This window comes from Microcaecilia unicolor, chromosome 6, assembly GCF_901765095.1.
Source record: "Microcaecilia unicolor chromosome 6, aMicUni1.1, whole genome shotgun sequence".
Taxonomy (NCBI): Eukaryota; Metazoa; Chordata; class Amphibia; order Gymnophiona; family Siphonopidae; genus Microcaecilia; species Microcaecilia unicolor.
In genome coordinates this window covers 150680579-150696099 of record NC_044036.1, presented here as the reverse complement: position 1 = coordinate 150696099, position 15521 = coordinate 150680579, and positions in this window count along the sequence as shown.

The window sequence follows — 15521 nt, the reverse complement described above, 5'->3', positions numbered from 1 at the left end:
AAAGTTAGGTTCATCCTATGAAAGAACGGCTTTAAAGCAATAAAAAAGATTTTTGAAAACAGATGCTGTTGCCAAATCACAGCTTCCCCCCCCCCCCCCCATCCCCGTTCCATGACAGCTCTTATGCACATTATTTTTTTTTAAAGAACAGAATCTATGCTAATCTTTCTTCAAACTTTTTGCAGCTGTCTGTGTAACTTTATATTGTATCACCAGGTGTGTAATGCATTTTGACTTCCTTTACTTTCCCGTGTTGATCATAGAGATTTTGACAAGTGTTTAATCAAAGACTGAAAGTACTGAACTCAGTATCTTGTACCTTATAATGGACCTACTCTACAAAGGACACATCTCTACTGGATATACTGTATGACTGGTAATCAGAGCTACAGATTTCACATGCACTCTGACACCTCCATCAAGAATATTTTATATAGAAAGACCAAAATTCTGGGTAGATTTTCTTGGAAAATTTGGTGCAATTATGTGGGTGAGGACTCATGTATCTTGCAGGCATTAAGGACTGGATTCAATAAATAGTGCTCAAAATTTGGCACAAAGAAAATTGGCGCTAAGCATGATTCTGTAAAGTTATGCGCCCTTTATGGAATCATGCTTAGAGCAATTCTATAAGGTGTATGCGTCCTTTAGAGAATCGTGCTTAGCGTAAAACTGTGCCTAAATGTAGGCGTCTGGAATTAGGCCTGCTATGACCAGGCCTAAATGCAGGCTCCTACATTTTGACACAATTCTATATGTATCTGCACAAATTTTGGGAATGCCCCGGAAAACCCCTAACCATGCCCCCATATAGCTACACATGACTGGATAGGCGCAGATTGAATCTGTGCATAACATCATAGGCTTATATCCAGTGTGTGACTAATTCCCAATTGAGCCTAATTAGTGCTAATAATCAGTTGTATCACCCAATTATCAGCGCTGATTGGCTTGTTATTCAATTAAGTTACGCATGTAACTCGAGGTGTCATATACAGAATTTGAGGGTTACAGTATGTTGTTAAAGGGAATGCTCCTCTGTTTTTGAAATGATGCACAAGAACCACACATGTGTCACTTGTGTTGATGGTTGATTCAGATGTCAGAAACAGAATGAAGCCTTCGGAGGAAGAAGAGGACCTCCTCAGCTGGCGGGGATTTGGGTCCCCTGCCAGCAAAGGTAGCCCATGGCGATGGCGGGGGAGGGTTGGCAGCGGGAGGGGGGTCAAGAGGGTCGTCGGCAGGGAATCGTCAAAGTTGGCAGTGGCGGGGGGGGGGGGGGGTCGGCAATAGCGGGGGGGGGGCAGTAATGGTGGAGAGGTCATTGACGCCGGGGGGGGGGGGGCTAAAATGTGCCCCCTCACCTCGGGCTCTGGCCCCCCTCACACTGAAGTCTGGCTACGCCCCTGTGACAGCATGCATTAATGCAATAGAGCATTAACAATCAATATCGAACAATCAATATCGAATTTGTTTTTAAAAACCTTGTTATGATCCTGGGCAGCTCTGTATAAAGTATGCTGTTGAACGCTATTTTAAAATAAGCCACTAGTTCTGATATTTCCCTACATTATTTGGTCTTGAAATGCATTTAATTTTTAGTGAACCATGAATGTGCTGTAATAGGGTGACATTAAATCCTCATCTTCTAATTGCTGGTTAGTCAATCTGTGTCGTAAAATGCATCCTTCATGGAACGGTCTTAGAGTTCAGCAAAAGTTAACTTTGCAGAAAGAAACATGTACATGATAGCATTTGCTGAAATCGCGTTTTCAGCAGCCCCCGATGGCAGATGATCCGTCTCTCAGAGCTAAGTCGACTCCCATTGCTGCATACTGCTAATGAGGTGTGACGGAGTGAACCCTGAGCTCATGGCTATGAACTTGGCTTGGTTGCTGTACCAATTATTTGCATTTTAGTCATTGAAACTGCACGTCACGACTGGATGAAACCTGGGGCATCACATTGCTGGAAACAATACTAAAACTCTTATTTTAAAAACATCAACATGTGATAATACTGGCTTTCACACATGCACATACTGCAGCAGGACATGTTTATCCACTCCAACCCTAGCTGAGATAATATTTAACCATCTCTCTGACCTCGTGTGCAACTTTCTTTAAATCAATCACCTTTACTTTGTAACTCTTCTTACTCTCTTACCTATCTATATGTTACACTTTGCTTTACCCTTCACTATCAATTAAAATGTTCTATTATGTATTGTGTTGACGTAAGTAATATACTATGCCATACTTTGTATTGTTTGAATATTTTTAATGCTGTAATTGCCTATTGCTCATGTTTGATCTATTCTTACTGTACACACCTTGAGTGAATTCCTTCAAAAAAGTGGTAAATAAATCCTATATAATGAAACGCACCTCCAACATTCCGAAGCTGACTGCATGGCTGAGGCATTCCTGCTCTCTGTATCCATCTCCTGAATTGACATCATGTACTTCCGGGTTCGTCATAAGCAGAAGTGACCAACCACACGAGGTTTCTCGGCTTCAGAATGTTGGAGGTGCATTCTATTAAATTGGATTGGTCAGTTCCTTGAAGCACAGCCAGAGCTCAGCGTCCTGCACAGTAACGCTCAGACACCAGAGAGAGTGGGGGGGCCTGACACCAGAGAGAGGGAGGGAGGGGGGCCTGACACCAGAGGGGGGGAGGTATCTCTGTCACACACACACACACTCTCTCTCACACAGTCAATGTCTTTCTCTCTCACTTTCACACACTGTCTCTCACACACTCTATGTCTCACACTGTATCACATTCACTCCCTATGTGTCACACAGTCACTCACACACTCGCTTGGTCTCATACACTCAGTCTCACAGAGAGTCTGTGTCTCACACACACTCCCTCTCTCGCACACACTGTATCTGTGTGAAACATACTCTCTCTCTCTCTCTCACACACACACACTGTGTCTCACATATGCACTTGCACACACTCATTCTCACACACACATACACACTCTCTCTCTCTCTCACAGACACACTCACACCCAGACTCACTCTCTCTCTCTCTCTCTCTCACACACACACACTCGCACATTCACTCTCTCTCTCACACACACACACTCGCACATTCACTCTCTCTCTCACACATTGTCACTCTGACATACACTCTCTCAAACATACACACTCCGAGGAAAACCTTGCTAGCGCCCGTTTCATTTGTGTCAGAAACGGGCCTTTTTTTACTAGTAAATAAATAAAATGTAGGTTGCATATATATGGCCACTATTTACACATAGAGATCCACAGCATGCAGTTATGGTAAGGGCACGTGATGAGGGTATGGCATAGGCATGGCTTGAGTGGGACATGAATCTGTATGTGTATTCCCATTTTACAAAGGGAATACACGTGTATGGGAAATATTTCCCTGTCTGGTTTTACACCAGCTCTGAGGCACCCACAGTTTTTAAAACATGCTCCTTTCAGCTAGGGCTTTACAGGAGGGATTGAGAGACTTGTTCTTCTTTATCTCCCCATTGATTTTTCCACCTCCAAAGTGAAATCAAATTGAAAATTACAGCTTTACTACTTAATTAGCAGCACTTAGATATGTAGCCCCCACCCCCCAAATTCTATAAATGGCTCCTAAAGTTAGGCATTCGATTGCACACCTAGCACCATTTCCTCTAAGCTGAGCAGAAGTCCTCCAACTGCATTGCTGCCAGTGGGAGGCAGTGTGTCAATATTCTGTTCTTCAGTCACTAGGGACAGGCAGGTTCCTTGGAGTCCTGCAGAGCTTACCTATCCCTCACTATTGAAAATGTGATAGTGAAACAGCGCCACCCACTGGCAGAACTATAGGTGGCGGACTCCCACTTAGCTTAGAGAGAACAGTGGCGCCCAGTTGTAGAATAGGGTCAGTTACGTGCATATTAGCAAGCGGCACTTAATTGGAATAAGTTCCAATAATTGGTGTGAACAGACACTAATCGGCACTAATTAGTGTAATTTTGGAATCTGAGCACCTAACTTCTCACACACATCAGCTCAAAGGGGGGATTAATGTGGGAGGGGCATAGGTGTGTCAGGGGTGTTCCGAGTAGTCCTGCACGCTAAACTGTCGACTTTAGGCGCCGACGTTGACACCAGCCAAAAATGTGGCGTAAGTGGTCACGCCTAATCTTTGATGTCTGTGCCTTAGTAAAAGAGGCCCTAGGGTTTTAAAGGAAGAAACAAACTCATTGACCTAAAAAAAAACAGACAGGCACTATTGATCGGTATTTATTAGCTTTAAAGGATCTCCCAGACAAACAGATGTTCTGATGTAAAGTGATGACGTTTAAGAAAATATTTTTTTTTAAGTCTCCAAAACAGGAAGCCAAGCAGATGAGAAACAAACACTGAATGAGAGGCTTATCCTCTGATATCCTCAAAACAATCCCTTAACCGGAGCTAAAGTGTTATCTTAAAAAAGAGGAGCTACCAACTCAGAAGGTAGTCATATAGGTTAGCATAACATGAGAACATAACATATGTGTTGCCATACTGGGACTAACTGAAGGTCTATGAAGCCCAGTATCCTGTTTCCAGCAGTTGTCAATCCAGGTTATAAGTGCCTGGCAAGATCCCAAAAAAGTAAAACAGATTTTATGCTGTTTATCCTAGAAATGAGCAGTGGATTTTCCCAAGTCCATTTTAATAATGGCTAATGGACTTTTCTTTTAGGAAATTATCCAAATCTTTTTAAATCCCTGCTAAGCTAACTGCTTTTACTACAGTCTCTGGCAATGAATTCCAGAGTTTAATTACATGTTGAGTGAAGAAATATTTTCTCAAGCTTGTTGTAAATTTATTACTTAGTAGCTTCTTTGCGTGCCCCCTAGTCTTAGTATTTTTGGAAAGAGTAAACAAGGGAATCACATTAACCTGTTCCACTCTACGCAGTATTTTATAAACCTATGTCATATCTTCCCTCAGCCATCTCTTCTCCAATCTGAAGAGCCCTAGCCACTTTAGCCTTTCCTCATAGGAAAGTCGTTCCATCCCCTTTATCATTTTTGTCGCCCTTCTCTGTATCTTTTCTAAATCCGCTATATCTTTTTTGAGATGTGGTGACCAGAATTGCACACAGTATTTGAGGTACAGTCACACCATGGAGTTTTACAAAGGCATTATAACATTCTCATTTTTGCTTTCCATTCCTTTCCTAATAATTCGTAACATTCTATTTGCTTTCTCAGTTGCTGCTGCAAACTGAACAGAGGGTTTCAGCGTATCATCATCAATGATACCCAGATCTTTTTCCTGGGCAGTGACTCCTAATGTGGATCCTTGCATCACGTGGAAGGGCATAATCGAACGGGGCCGGCCATCTATATGGGCAGCCATCTCTAAGGCCGGCCCCGTAAAGCGGCATGTCCGACTGTATTATCGAAACAAGGTGGCCGACCATCTTTCGTTTCGATAATACGGTCGGGGCCGGCCAAATCTGAACATTTGGGCCGCCTGTAGAGATCGCCGGCGTTAGAGATGGCTGCCATTGGTTTTTGCCGATAATGGAAACTAATGGCGGCCATCTCAAACCCGGACAAATCCAAGCCATTTGGTCGTGGGAGGAGCCAGCATTTATAGTGCACTGGTACCCCTCACATGCCAGGACACCAACCGGCACCCTAGGGGGCACTGCAGTGGACTTCACAAATTGCTCCCAGGTGCATAGCTCCCTTACCTTGTGTGCTGAGCCCCTGCAAACCCACTACCCACAACTGTGCACCACTACCATAGCCCTTATGGTTGAAGGTGGGCACCTACATGTGGGTACAGTGGGTTTCTGGTGGGTTTTGGAGGGCTCCCATTTACCACCACAAGTGTAACAGGTAGGGGGGGATGGGCCTGGCTCCGCCTGTCTGAAGTGCACTGCAGTACCCACTAAAAACTGTTCAAGGGACTTGCATACTGCTGTGATGGAGCTGGGTATGACATTTGAGGCTGGCATAGAGGCTGGTACAAAATTTTTTTTTTTTTGGGTGGGAGGGGGTTGGTGACCACTGAGGGAGTAAGGGGAGGTGATCCCCGATTCCCTCCGGTGGTCATCTGGTCAGTTGGGGCACTTTTTTGAGACTTGGTCCTAAAAATAAATGGACCAAATAAAGCCGGCCAAGTGCTCGTCAGAGCCGGCCTTCTTTTTTCCATTATCGGCCGCCCCGTCCCGCCGTCAGTACCCTGCCAACACGCCCCCTTGAACTTTGGCCCTCCCGATTTATGTCAAAAGATGGCCGACCTTCTCCTTCGAAAATAAGCAGGATAGCTATAGTTTGGGTTCCTCTTTCCTACATGTATCACTTTGCATTTGCTCACATTAAGGACTATATTCTATATATGATGCCTAAAAAATCAGAGCCAAAATAAGCGTTGCTCTATAAACCACGCTTAAAGTTAGATGTGGTTTATAGAATAGCACTTATGCCCGGGAGTCGTGCCCAACTTTAGGTGCAGCCATTTGCACCAACTGAAATGTAGTGCAAATATACACACCTAAATTAGGCGCGTATCTACTACTACTACTACTACTTATCATTTCTAAAGCGCTACTAGACGTACGCAGCGCTGTACACTTGAACTTGAAGAGACAGTCCCTGCTCAACAGAGCTTACAATCTAATTAGGACAGACAAACAGGACAAACAAGAGGTAAGGGAATATTAAAGTGAGGGTGATAAAATAAGGGTTCTGAACAAGTGAATAAAGGTTAGGAGTTAAAAGCAGCATTAAAAAGGTGGGCTTTTAGCTTAGATTTGAAGACGGCCAGAGATGGAGCTTGATGTACCGGCTCAGGAAGTCTATTCCAGGCATATGGTGCAGCAAGATAAAAGGAACAGAGTCTGGAGTTAGCAGTGGAGGAGAAGGGTGCAGTTAAGAGAGATTTACCCAGTGAACGGAGTTCCCGGGGAGGAATGTAGGGAGAGATGAGAGTGGAGAGGTACTGAAGAGCTGCAGAGTGAATGCACTTATAGGTCAATAAGAGGAGTTTGAACTGTATGCGGAAACGGATAGGAAGCCAGTGAAGCGTATCTCCTGTGTTCTATAATAATGCACGTATATGCTAGGAATGTCCCCGTTTTGCCCATCTCTCTGCCCCTTCTTTTACTCGTGTGTAAAATTTAGGTGTGGATCCCATGCCTAAATGTATGCATGCAAGTTCCAAATAAATCTAATTAGTGCCAATAATTGCTTGTTAAAAAGCCAATTATTGGCACTGATTGGCTTGTTATTGAATTAAATTGTACACACAATTTGGGTGCACACCCAAATATGCGTGCACAATTTTTGGTGAGTTTTATAGAATTAGGGGGTAAATATCCTCTGCTATTTGGATGCCCAGTCTTCTAGTCTCATAAGGTCCTGTTGCAATTTTTCACAATCCTCTTGCGATTTAACAACTTTTAATAACTTTGTGTTGTCAGCAAATTTAATTACCTCACTAGTTATTCCCATCTCTAGATCATTTATAAATATGTTAAAAAGCAGCAGTCCCAGCACAGACCCCTGGGGAACTCCACTATCTACCCTTCTCCATTGAGAAATAATGACTATTTAACCCTATTCTCTGTTTTCTAAACTATTAACCAGTTTTTAATCCACATTAGGACAATACCTCCAATCCCATGACTTTCTAATTTCCTCGAGTCTTTCATGAGGTACTTTGTCAAATGTAGTTTGAAAATCCAGATACACAATATCAACCGGCTCACCTTTATCCACATGTTTATTCAACCCTTCAAATAAATGTAGTAGATTGGTGAGGCAAGGTTTCCCTTGGAAGGCAACAGAAACAGAGCTATCAAACCTAATGCTGCTTTCCATTTCAGGGTTTCATTATATTATCCAGCTGTCTTATTAAACAGTGGCATCATCACTGGCCTACGTAGGTGGCAAGCCTCCATGAATTCTTCATATGAGAACATTTCTTCTGTGACATTGGATATGGCAAGCGAGATTTCCCACCTTCCTTAAATAGCATTTAACGATCTGTGGAGGACGAGGCACCGATCATTATAGCCCAGTTCAGACTTCTAATTGCTTCAGCAGCTGGGCTGACCTGGGTACTATGTTGATTGACTTACCCTCGCAACCTTCCATGGTTGATGTCAGGTTACAGATAATACTACTAGACGCACAAAACTCGAAGTGCTAGATTTCAGACATACTGATTTTAGTAAAATGGAGGAATACCTGAAGAAGAAGCTGATGGCATGGGAAGTGGAAGCACAGTGGTAAACATAGTAAACATAGTAGATGACGGCAGAGAAAGACCTGCACGGTCCATCCAGTCTGCCCAAGAAGATACATTCATATGTGCTACTTTTTTATTTGTACTGTCCTCTTCAGGGCACAGACCGTATAAGTCTGCCCAGCATTATCCCTGCCTCCCACCACCGGCTCTGGTACAGACCGTATAAGTCTGCCCAGCACTAGTCCCGCCTCCCAACCACCAGCTCTGCCACCCATTCTAGGCTAAGCTCCTGAGGATCCCTTCCTTCTGCACAGGATTCCTTTATGTTTATCCCACGCATGTTTGAATTCTGTTACCGTTTTCATTTCCACCACCTCCCGCGAGAGGGCATTCCAAGCATCCACCACCCTCTCCGTGAAAAAATACTTCCTGACATTCTTCTTGAGTCTGCCCCCTTCAATCTCATTTCATGCCCTCTCGTTCTACCGCCTTCCCATCTTCGGAAAAGGTTCGTTTGCGGATTAATACCTTTCAAATATTTGAACGTCTGTATCATATCACCCCTGTTCCTCCTTTCCTCCAGGGTATACATGTTCAGGTCCGCAAGTCTCTCCTCATACGTCTTGTAACTCAAATTCCATACCATCCTCGTAGCTTTTCTTTGCACCGCTTCAACTCTTTTTACATCCTTAGCAAGATACGGCCTCCAAAACTGAACACAATACACCAGGTGGGGCCTCACCAACGACTTGTACAGGGGCATCAACACCTCTTTTCTTCTGCTGGTCACACCTCTCTCTCTATACAGCCTAGTAACCTTCTAGCTACGGCCACCGCCTTGTCACACTGTTTCATCGCCTTCAGATCCTCAGATACTATCACCCCAAGATCCCTCTCCCCATCCGTACCTAGCAGACTCTCACCGCCTAACACATACGCCTCTCTTGGATTTCTACTCCCTAAGTGCATCACTTTGCATTTCTTCGCATTGAATTTTAATTGCCAAACCTTAGACCATTCTTCTAGCTTTTTCAGATCCTTTTTCATGTTTTCCACTCCCTCCGGGGTGTCCACTGTGTTACAAATCTTAGTATCATCCGCAAATAGGCAAACTTTACCTTTTAACCCTTCGGCAATGTCACTCACAAATATATTGAACAGAATCGGCCCCAGCACCGATCCCTGAGGCACTCCACTACTCACCTTTCCCTCCTCCGAGCGAACTCCATTCACCACCACCCTCTGGCAGCTGTCCGTCAACCAGTTCCTAATCCAGTTCACCACTTTGGGTCCTATCTTCAGCCCATCCAGTTTATTTAAGAGCCTCCTGTGGGGAACCGTGTCAAAAGCCTTGCTGAAATCTAAGTAGATTACGTCTATAGCACGTCCACGGTTCAATTCTCCAGTCACCCAATCAAAGAATTCAATGAGATTCGTTTGACACGATTTCCCTTTGGTAAAACCATGTTGTCTCGGATCTTGCAACTCATTTTCTTCCAGGAAATTCACTATCCTTTCCTTCAGCATCGCTTCCATTACTTTTCCAATAATCGAAGTGAGGCTTACCAGCCTGTAGTTTCCAGCTTCTTCCCTATCACCAGTTTTGTGAAGAGGGACCACCTCCACCGTTCTCCAATCCCTCGGAACCTCTCCCATTTCTAAGGATTTATTAAACAAATCTTTAAGAGGACCCGCCAGAACCTCTCTGAGCTCCCTCAATATCCTGGGGTGGATCCCATCCGGTCCCATGGCTTTGTCCACCTTTAGTTTGTCTAGTTGTTGATACACACTCTCTTCCGTGAACGGTGCTATATCCACTCCATTCTCAAATGAACTTTTGCCAGTCCATCGTGGTCCTTCTCCCGGATTTTCTTCAGTAAAAACAGAACAAAAGTATCTATTTAGCAAATTTGCCTTTTCTTCATCATTATCTACATAGCGGTTTGCAGTATCTTTTAGTCTCACAATTCCCTTTTTAGTCATTCTCCTTTCACTAATATACCTGAAGAAATTTTTGTCACCCCTCCTTACCTTTCTAGCCATTTGTTCTTCCGCTTGCGCTTTCGCCAGACGTACCTCTCTCTTGGCTTCTTTCAGTTTCCTCCGGTATTCCTCCCCGTGTTTCTCGTGTTTTCTGTATTTCTGGAACGCCAGCTCTTTAGCCTTTATTTTCTCAGCCACTTGCTTGGAGAACCATAGCGGTTTCCTTTTTCTCTTGCTTTTATTTACTTTCCTTACATAAAGGTTTGTGGCCCTATTTATAGCTTCTTTCAGTCTGGACCACTGTCCTTCCACTTCTCATACATCCTCCCAGCCCATCAGCTCCTTCCTTAGGTATTCCCCCATTTTACTAAAGTCAGCATGCTTGAAATCCAGGACTTTGAGTTTTGAGTGGCCACCCTCCTCTTCAGCCGTCATATCAAACCAAACCGTTTGATGGTCACTGCCAAAATCACTGCCGCCCAGGTGGGCACCCACTCGGACATTTGACACGCTATCCGCATTTGTGAGCACCAGATCCAGCGTCGCTCCTTCCCTCGTGGGTTCCATGACCATTTGTCTGAGCAGAGCATTTTGGAAAGCATCCACAATCTCTCTACTTCTTTCCGATTCCACAGACAGAACCTTCCAATCTACATCCGGCAGATTGAAATCTCCCAGCAACAGCACCTCTCTCTTCTTTCCCAACTTTTGAATATCTGCGATCAGGTCTTTATCTAATTCTTCCAATTGTGTTGGAGGTCTGTAGACAACACCCACGTGGACAGAGGTTCTATCATCTCTTTTTAAGGTGATCCATATCGCTTCTTCTTTACCCCAGGTCCCTGTCATTCATTGGTGCCGACTCTGTGGGTGCTTGAGCACCACCAATATTGAGAAAATTCCTTGTATGTGTCCAGGGAGGGGTCATTTCCATTGGGCTTAGCACCCCCAATAATTTTGAAAAGTTGGCTCCTATGCTGTCATTTCAGTTGCTGTGATATCATTTCTCACATATAGAGCTACTCCTCCACCTTTACGACCCTCTCTATCCTTCCTAAATAGTGGTCCAAGCTGAAAGCTGCTATAAATATGGCAGTTGATCTTTACACAAGGAAAGTAAACAAAAACAAGTAAACAGGAAGCCTCTATGGTTCTCCAAACAAGTAGCTGAAAAAAAATAAGGGCTAAAGAGGCTTTGTTCAAGAAATACAGAACAACGCAACAAGAGGATCATGGAAAAGATGAAAAGATTACTGGATTAAACTCAAAGAAGCAAAGAGGGTAATACGACTAGCGAAAGTGCAGGCGGAAGAAATGGCTAAATATGTAAAAAGAGGTGACTACCTTTTTCAGATATATTGGAGAAAGGAGAAAAGATAGGAATGGAATTGTAAGACTGAAGGACGCTGAGAATAGGTATGTGGAGAGTGATAAGGATAAAGCAAACATGCTAATCAAATACTTTTCTTTGGTGTTCACAGAAGAAAGTCCTGGAGAAGGACCACGGTGGTCGGCTGCTGAGGGAGTATCTGGGAATCGAATGGATATTGTGCCATTCACAAAGGAAAGCATTTATAAACAGCTTGAGAATCTGAAAGTGGACGAAGCTGAAGGAGCTCAGAGAGGTCCTGACAGGACCTCTTAAGGATTTATTTAATAGATGTTTAGAGACGGGAGAGGTTCAGTGGGATTGAAGATCAGCTGATGTGGTCCCTCTTCATAAAAGCAGTGGCAGGGAAGAAGTGGGAAACTACAGGCCAATGCATTATGGACTGGGTTCCTGTGCGGGATGAGCAGTCGCGAAGAAAGTTTGCAGAGAAACCCGGTTGTTGAAGATGTTAAATATCCGCTGAAGCGTATCCTTTTGAAAAAGTTTGATGCAAAACTCAGCCAGAATCAAGGAAACGCAGTGAAAAGCACATCAAGTTGATACGTTTTGGAACGATGATGGAGCTTTGAGATTTTTAGGAGCGACAGAAGCTGGACTGTCTATGGAATTTTTTGATTAAAAAAACTGAAGGACAGTACAACTGTGACAGGTTATCTTTAGGACTTTGTACACCAGCGATCTGGAACCTATGTTTGGACCAATTAATGATATTTGAATTTAAGTGGAGCTTTTGGCTTCAGATAAGTACTATTTTTCTTCTTTCTTCTTCGATTATCTTGGTCCTCATAGGCGATCATCTCATACTGTACAGTTATAATTTGACTATTTTACAGCTTCTGCTTTATTGAGTTTGGAGAATATATTATGTGCCTTTATAATAAATGCATTTTGTATAATATCTTTAGTTGGTCTCTATAACACTCTCAATCTTATTTTCTTCATTATTTTTTATGAAGTGTGTGTAATATTATATTTATAGATTGTGTTTTAGAATTTGTTTACGTTATTACAGAAATGCCACTGCCTTGCTACTGGCAAAGGGAAGTCAACCCTCCAGCGTTTCTATAATCGTGATGGTCTGCAATGTGGTTCCCTGAAGAAGCAGAGCGAAATGGAACCATTGGGACCGCACATTTGTTCAGTCTGGAAGCGGAGGTGTACCATTCTTCACATGAACTGGACAGCGTGCTTAAGATAAGCGATTTATATTTTGATTGCAACACGCTGTTGTATGGGCTATTAAGAAAAGACTAAAAATATTTTTGCACATTTCAAAAGAAAAACACACTTAAAAAATGTGTTTGGGGTTTTTCATGTCTATGATTACTTTTTGTGCTGTGTGCATATGAAAAGTTACAGTTTTGCCACAGGTGTCTGAAACATTTTCCCCTTTTCACTTGATAAAAGGCAGCTAGACTCATCTTTGGGAATTCACGATTTGAAAGCGCTACACCGCTTTGTAAAAAAACTCCATTGGCTCCCTATCAAAGAACGAATAAACTTCAAAGTCCATACACTGATTCACAGTATTATCTACGGAGAATCTCCAGGTTACATGACCAGCCTAATTGACCTTCCAAATAGAAACAGGCAAGAATCCTCACGAACCTACCTGAACCTACATCTTCCCAACTACAGAGGAATAAAGTACAAAACCACCCATGAAACCAACTTCTCCTTCAAAGGCAGTCAACTCTGGAATGCCCTACCAAGATCTATCCGAGCAATCAACAACTATCTACCCTTCCGGAAACTACTGAAAACCCACCTTTTCAAACAAGCTTACCCAAATGACCCGACTTAGCCTAGGGGCCCTCCCACACAACAACAACAGATCAGACAACAACCCATATTATCTTAGACCTCATCCTCTATTAATGCCCTTATCCTCGCCCTACCTATCCCACATCTACCTCATACCCCATCCCCTGTTAATTCCACTCTATCCCCTGCCTCTCTCCCGCCAATACTACCCCTTCCCCTGTTCATCTCACATGCACTATAATACATAGGAGCCAACTTTTCAAAATTGTTGGGGGGTGCTAAGCCCAGTGGAAATAACCCCTCCCTGGACACATACAAGGAATTTTCTCAATATTGGGGGTGCTCAAGCACCCACAGCACCCACAGAGTCGGCTCCTATGCTATACGTTCTCTCTACTACACTTTGTAACCTACCACTATATAAGCCGCACTGAACCTGTTATGAGTGGGAAAGCGCGGGGTATAAGTGTAACAAATAAATAAATGAGGTCCCAAATTAGCTCTAAGTGTGTTACTTCCATACAGTTAACTCTTAGAGCAAGTATGAAAACACTGAAAAAAAGTTAACTGAAGCCAAATGAAGCGCTTCAGTTAATGTAGAAATTTCATGGTCACGTATAATTTAAGTTGACAACAGTTTTATTGTTCAACAGAAAAAGAACATGATGTACTTACAAAAAATAAATTAGTCAAAAGCTGCTCTTTACAGACCCATGCTGACTTAAAATAGATTTTACAGTCTGCAATAGTTTATAGCCTATCAAAAAAATTCAAAGAGATTAACTATAGGTTATTTCAGTTCAGAAAATTTACCACTCTTCACTATGGGGTCCTTTTATTAAGGTGCACTGAAAAATGGCCTGCGGTAGTGTAGACACGTGTTTTGGGCACGCGCAGAATTATTTTTCAGCGCACCTACAAAAAATGCCTTTTTTTTGCCGAAAACGGATGTGCGGCAAAATCAGAATTGCTGCGCATCCATTTTGGGTCTGAGACCTTCCAACTCATTTTCGAAAGTGATCGCCGGCCATCTTCCGATACAAATCAGGAGATGGCCGGCGATCTCCTGAACCCGGCCAAATCGGTATAATCGAAAGCAGATTTTGGCCGGGTTCAACTGCTTTCTGTCGTGGAGCTGACGAAATATCAAGGGGGCGTGTCGGTAGGGTAGTGAAGGCGGGACGGGGGCATATTCATGAGATGGCCTGCTTCGCCTGATAATGGAAAAAAAAAGCCAGGCTTGATGAGCATTTCGCCGGCTTTACTTGGTCCCTTTTTTTCATAAACAAGCTTCAAAAAGGAGCCCTAACTGACCAAATGACCACCAGAGGGAATCGGGGATGACCCCCCCTTACTCCCCCATGGTCACCAACCCCCTCCCACCCAAAAAAAAAATAAACATTTTGTGCCAGCCTCTATGCCAGCCTGAAATGTCATACCCAGCTCCCTGATAGCAGTGTGCAAGTCCCTGGAGGAGTTTTTTAGTGGGTGCAGTGCACTTCAGACAGGTGGACCCAGGCCCATCCCCCCTACCTGTTACACTTGTGGTGGTAAATGGGAGCCCCCCAAAACCCACTGTACCCACATGTAGGTGCCCCTCTTCATTCATAAGGGCTATGGTAATGGTGTAGAGTTGTGGGGAGTGGGTTTTAGGGGGGGGGGTTTGGGGGGCTCAGCACCCAAGGTAAGGGAGCTATGCACCTGGGAGCTATTTTTATTTTTAATTTTTAGAAGTGCCCCCTAGGGTGCCCAGTTGGTGTCCTGGCATGTCAGGGGGACCAGTGCACTACAAATGCTGGCTCCTTCCACGACCAAATGCCTTGGATTTGGCTGGGTTTGAGATTCCCTGGCATTATTTTCCATATGGCTGGAAAACCGATGCCAGCCATTTCAAACCCCGCGAACTCTGACATTTGGCCGGGCCCAACCGTATTAGCGAAAAAAAGATGGCCGGCCATCTTTTTCAAAAATACGGTTGGCTCCGCTCACTTACGGCGCCGGCCCCAGAGATGGCCGGCCAGTTATTTGGCCGGCGCCATTCGATTATGCCCCTCCTTACTGCCAGCCATTGACCTAGTGGTAAAGAATCTGGGTGGTAATGACCTACGCGTGCCAAATGCTTCTGGCGCGCATCTGTTAGCGTGCCCGAAAATAAAATATTTTTCAGACATGCGTAG